This window comes from Carassius carassius, unplaced genomic scaffold, assembly GCF_963082965.1.
Source record: "Carassius carassius unplaced genomic scaffold, fCarCar2.1 SCAFFOLD_60, whole genome shotgun sequence".
NCBI lineage: Eukaryota > Metazoa > Chordata > Actinopteri > Cypriniformes > Cyprinidae > Carassius > Carassius carassius.
This window is the reverse complement of record NW_026775084.1, coordinates 1212501-1217500: the sequence shown is the minus strand read 5'-3', so window position 1 is coordinate 1217500 and position 5000 is coordinate 1212501. Positions and strand designations below refer to the sequence as shown.

At 39.2% G+C, this 5000-nt stretch overlaps 9 non-coding genes and 1 pseudogene across 9 annotated transcripts; all 10 read right to left on the bottom strand.

Annotated features, from left to right (window-relative positions):
* Positions 1 to 146: 146 nt before the first annotated feature.
* LOC132135176 (5S ribosomal RNA) lies at positions 147 to 265 on the bottom strand. Its single transcript, XR_009430134.1, has one exon. It is a non-coding gene; the product is annotated as a 5S ribosomal RNA (ribosomal RNA).
* Positions 266 to 349: 84 nt separating this feature from the next.
* Positions 350 to 468, bottom strand: LOC132136062 (5S ribosomal RNA). The gene has a single exon (XR_009430968.1). It is a non-coding gene; the product is annotated as a 5S ribosomal RNA (ribosomal RNA).
* An 811-nt stretch (positions 469 to 1279) lies between these two features.
* Positions 1280 to 1398, bottom strand: LOC132135175 (5S ribosomal RNA). The gene has a single exon (XR_009430133.1). It is a non-coding gene; the product is annotated as a 5S ribosomal RNA (ribosomal RNA).
* Positions 1399 to 1896: 498 nt separating this feature from the next.
* LOC132135174 (5S ribosomal RNA) lies at positions 1897 to 2015 on the bottom strand. Its single transcript, XR_009430132.1, has one exon. It is a non-coding gene; the product is annotated as a 5S ribosomal RNA (ribosomal RNA).
* An 84-nt stretch (positions 2016 to 2099) lies between these two features.
* LOC132135907 (5S ribosomal RNA) lies at positions 2100 to 2218 on the bottom strand. Its single transcript, XR_009430823.1, has one exon. It is a non-coding gene; the product is annotated as a 5S ribosomal RNA (ribosomal RNA).
* Positions 2219 to 2599: 381 nt separating this feature from the next.
* Positions 2600 to 2718, bottom strand: LOC132135173 (5S ribosomal RNA). Its single transcript, XR_009430131.1, has one exon. It is a non-coding gene; the product is annotated as a 5S ribosomal RNA (ribosomal RNA).
* Positions 2719 to 3312: 594 nt separating this feature from the next.
* LOC132135172 (5S ribosomal RNA) lies at positions 3313 to 3431 on the bottom strand. Its single transcript, XR_009430130.1, has one exon. It is a non-coding gene; the product is annotated as a 5S ribosomal RNA (ribosomal RNA).
* Positions 3432 to 4051: 620 nt separating this feature from the next.
* LOC132135292 (5S ribosomal RNA) lies at positions 4052 to 4170 on the bottom strand. Its single transcript, XR_009430242.1, has one exon. It is a non-coding gene; the product is annotated as a 5S ribosomal RNA (ribosomal RNA).
* Positions 4171 to 4664: 494 nt separating this feature from the next.
* LOC132136296 (5S ribosomal RNA) lies at positions 4665 to 4773 on the bottom strand (annotated as a pseudogene).
* Positions 4774 to 4857: 84 nt separating this feature from the next.
* On the bottom strand, positions 4858 to 4976 carry LOC132135766 (5S ribosomal RNA). Its single transcript, XR_009430691.1, has one exon. It is a non-coding gene; the product is annotated as a 5S ribosomal RNA (ribosomal RNA).
* Positions 4977 to 5000: the final 24 nt, after the last annotated feature.

The following is a 5000-nucleotide window of genomic DNA, read 5'->3' as shown; positions in this document are numbered from 1 at the left end:
TTTTTTTTTTTTTTTTTTTTATTTATGCAAAACTCTTAGATAATTACTGAAAAAATCCAAAAGTACTGGGCTGCAAAGAGAGGGCTATTTAAAGATCAGCCACTATAACCGCCAGTGCATTATATAAGTAGAGAAGGAAACCTAAAAGCTTACAGCACCTGGTATTCCCAGGCGGTCTCCCATCCAAGTACTAACCAGGCCCAAACCTGCTTAGCTTCCGAGATCAGACGAGATCGGGCATAGCCAGGCTGGTATGGCCGTAAGCGAAGGAGGCTGCAAAGAGAGGGCTATTTAAAGATCAGCCACTATAACTGCCAGTGCATTATATACGTAGAGAAGGAAACCTAAAAGCTTACAGCACCTGGTATTCCAAGGCGGTCTCCCATCCAAGTACTAACCAGGCCCAAACCTGCTTAGCTTCCGAGATCAGACGAGATCGGGCATAGCCATGCTGGTATGGCCGTAAGCGAACGAGGCTGCAAAGAGAGGGCTATTTAAAGATCAGCCACTATAATCGGTATTTCCAGGTAGTCTCCCATCCAAGTACTAACTGGGCCCAAACCTGCTTAGATTCTGAGATTGGGCATTGACTCTTTATTTATTTAAAAAAAAATTTGCAAATTTATTACATAATTACTGAAAATTTCCAAAAGTACTAACCTGGCCCAAACCTGTTTCGGTTTTCTAAGACTGGGCATTGACTCTTTTTTTTTTTTTTTTTTTTGCAAGATTATTAGACAATTAGTGAAAATTTTCAAAAGTACTAACCAGGCCCAAACCTGTTTCGGTTTTCTAAGACTGGGCATTGACTCTTTTTTTCTTTTTATTTTTTGCTAGATTATTAGACAATTAGTGAAAAGTTCCAAAACTACTAAACAGGCCCAGACCTGTTTCGGTTTTCTAAGACTGGGCATTGACTCTTTTTTTTTTTTTTTTTTTGCAAGATTATTAGACAATTAGTGAAAATTTTCAAAAGTACTAACCAGGCCCAAACCTGTTTCGGTTTTCTAAGACTGGGCATTGACTCTTTTTTTTTTTTTTTTTTTGCTAGGTTATTAGACAATTAGTGAAAAGTTCCAAAACTACTAAACAGGCCCAAACCTGTTTCGGTTTTCTAAGACTGGGCATTGACTCTTTTTTTTTTTTTTTTTTTATTTATGCAAAACTCTTAGATAATTACTGAAATATTCCAAAAGTACTAGGCTGCAAAGAGAGGGCTATTTAAAGATCAGCCACTATAACCGCCAGTGCATTATATAAGTAGAGAAGGAAACCTAAAAGCTTACAGCACCTGGTATTCCCAGGCGGTCTCCCATCCAAGTACTAACCAGGCCCAAACCTGCTTAGCTTCCGAGATCAGACGAGATCGGGCATAGCCAGGCTGGTATGGCCGTAAGCGAAGGAGGCTGCAAAGAGAGGGCTATTTAAAGATCAGCCACTATAATCGGTATTTCCAAGCAGTCTCCCATCCAAGTACTAACTGGGCCCAAACCTGCTTAGATTCTGAGATTGGGCATTGACTCTTTATTTATTTAATTTTTTTTTTTGCAAATTTATTACATAATTACTGAAAATTTCCAAAAGTACTAACCAGGCCCAAACCTGTTTCGGTTTTCTAAGACTGGGCATTGACTCTTTTTTTTTTTTTTTTTTTTTTTTTTGCTAGATTATTAGACAATTAATGAAAAGTTCCAAAACTACTAAACAGGCCCAAACCTGTTTCGGTTTTCTAAGACTGGGCATTGACTCTTTTTTTTTTTTTTTTTTTTTATTTATGCAAAACTCTTAGATAATTACTGAAAAATTCCAAAAGTACTGGGCTGCAAAGAGAGGGCTATTTAAAGATCAGCCACTATAACCGCCAGTGCATTATATAAGTAGAGAAGGAAACCTAAAAGCTTACAGCACCTGGTATTCCCAGGCGGTCTCCCATCCAAGTACTAACCAGGCCCAAACCTGCTTAGCTTCCGAGATCAGACGAGATCGGGCATAGCCAGGCTGGTATGGCCGTAAGCGAATGAGGCTGCAAAGAGAGGGCTATTTAAAGATCAGCCACTATAACTGCCAGTGCATTATATAAGTAGAGAAGGAAACCTAAAAGCTTACAGCACCTGGTATTCCCAGGCGGTCTCCCATCCAAGTACTAACCAGGCCCAAACCTGCTTAGCTTCCGAGATCAGACGAGATCGGGGATAGCCATGCTGGTATGGCCGTAAGCGAACGAGGCTGCAAAGAGAGGGCTATTTAAAGATCAGCCACTATAATCGGTATTTCCAGGCAGTCTCCCATCCAAGTACTAACTGGGCCCAAACCTGCTTAGATTCTGAGATTGGGCATTGACTCTTTATTTATTTAAAATTTTTTTTGCAAATTTATTACATAATTACTGAAAATTTCCAAAAGTACTAACCTGGCCCAAACCTGTTTCGGTTTTCTAAGACTGGGCATTGACTCTTTTTTTTTTTTTTTTTTTATTTATGCAAAACTCTTAGATAATTACTGAAATATTCCAAAAGTACTAGGCTGCAAAGAGAGGGCTATTTAAAGATCAGCCACTATAACCGCCAGTGCATTATATAAGTAGAGAAGGAAACCTAAAAGCTTACAGCACCTGGTATTCCCAGGCGGTCTCCCATCCAAGTACTAACCAGGCCCAAACCTGCTTAGCTTCCGAGATCAGACGAGATCGGGCATAGCCAGGCTGGTATGGCCGTAAGCGAAGGAGGCTGCAAAGAGAGGGCTATTTAAAGATCAGCCACTATAATCGGTATTTCCAAGCAGTCTCCCATCCAAGTACTAACTGGGCCCAAACCTGCTTAGATTCTGAGATTGGGCATTGACTCTTTATTTATTTAATTTTTTTTTTTGCAAATTTATTACATAATTACTGAAAATTTCCAAAAGTACTAACCAGGCCCAAACCTGTTTCGGTTTTCTAAGACTGGGCATTGACTCTTTTTTTTTTTGCTAGATTATTAGACAATTAATGAAAAGTTCCAAAACTACTAAACAGGCCCAAACCTGTTTCGGTTTTCTAAGACTGGGCATTGACTCTTTTTTTTTTTTTTTTTTTTTTTGCTAGATTATTAGACAATTAGTGAAAAGTTCCAAAACTACTAAACAGGCCCAAACCTGTTTCGGTTTTCTAAGACTGGGCATTGACTCTTTTTTTTTTTTTTTTTTTTTACTTATGCAAAACTCTTAGATAATTACTGAAAAATTCCAAAAGTACTGGGCTGCAAAGAGAGGGCTATTTAAAGATCAGCCACTATAACTGCCAGTGCATTATATAAGTAGAGAAGGAAACCTAAAAGCTTACAGCACCTGGTATTCCCAGGCGGTCTCCCATCCAAGTACTAACCAGGCCCAAACCTGCTTAGCTTCCGAGATCAGACGAGATCGGGCATAGCCAGGCTGGTATGGCCGTAAGCGAAGGAGGCTGCAAAGAGAGGGCTATTTAAAGATCAGCCACTATAATCGGTATTTCCAAGCAGTCTCCCATCCAAGTACTAACTGGGCCCAAACCTGCTTAGATTCTGAGATTGGGCATTGACTCTTTATTTATTTAATTTTTTTTTTTGCAAATTTATTACATAATTACTGAAAATTTCCAAAAGTACTAACCAGGCCCAAACCTGTTTCGGTTTTCTAAGACTGGGCATTGACTCTTTTTTTTTTTTTTTTTTTTTTTTTTTTGCTAGATTATTAGACAATTAATGAAAAGTTCCAAAACTACTAAGCAGGCCCAAACTTGTTTCGGTTTTCTAAGACTGGGCATTGACTCTTTTTTTTTTTTTTTTTTTTTTTTTTTTTTTGCTAGATTATCAGACAATTAGTGAAAAGTTCCAAAACTACTAAACAGGCCCAAACCTGTTTCGGTTTTCTAAGACTGGGCATTGACTCTTTTTTTTTTTTTTTTTTTTTTATTTATGCAAAACTCTTAGATAATTACTGAAAAATTCCAAAAGTACTAGGCTGCAAAGAGAGGGCTATTTAAAGATCAGCCACTATAACCGCCAGTGCATTATATAAGTAGAGAAGGAAACCTAAAAGCTTACAGCACCTGGTATTCCCAGGCGGTCTCCCATCCAAGTACTAACCAGGCCCAAACCTGCTTAGCTTCCGAGATCAGACGAGATCGGGCATAGCCAGGCTGGTATGGCCATAAGCGAATGAGGCTGCAAAGAGAGGGCTATTTAAAGATCAGCCACTATAATCGGTATTTCCAAGCAGTCTCCCATCCAAGTACTAACTGGGCCCAAACCTGCTTAGATTCTGAGATTGGGCATTGACTCTTTATTTATTTAATTTTTTTTTTTGCAAATTTATTACATAATTACTGAAAATTTCCAAAAGTACTAACCAGGCCCAAACCTGTTTCGGTTTTCTAAGACTGGGCATTGACTCTTTTTTTTTTTTTTTTGTTTTGCTAGATTATTAGACAATTAGTGAAAAGTTCCAAAACTACTAAACAGGCCCAAACCTGTTTCGGTTTTCTAAGACTGGGCATTGAATCTTTTTTTTTTTTTTTTTTTTTTATTTATGCAAAACTCTTAGATAATTACTGAAAAATTCCAAAAGTACTAGGCTGCAAAGAGAGGGCTATTTAAAGATCAGCCACTATAACCGCCAGTGCATTATATAAGTAGAGAAGGAAACCTAAAAGCTTACAGCACCTGGTATTCCCAGGCGGTCTCCCATCCAAGTACTAACCAGGCCCAAACCTGCTTAGCTTCCGAGATCAGGCATAGCCAGGCTGGTATGGCCGTAAGCGAAGGTGGCTGCAAAGAGAGGGCTATTTAAAGATCAGCCACTATAACTGCCAGTGCATTATATAAGTAGAGAAGGAAACCTAAAAGCTTACAGCACCTGGTATTCCCAGGCGGTCTCCCATCCAAGTACTAACCAGGCCCAAACCTGCTTAGCTTCCGAGATCAGACGAGATCGGGCATAGCCATGCTGGTATGGCCGTAAGCGAACGAGGCTGCAAAGAGAGGGCT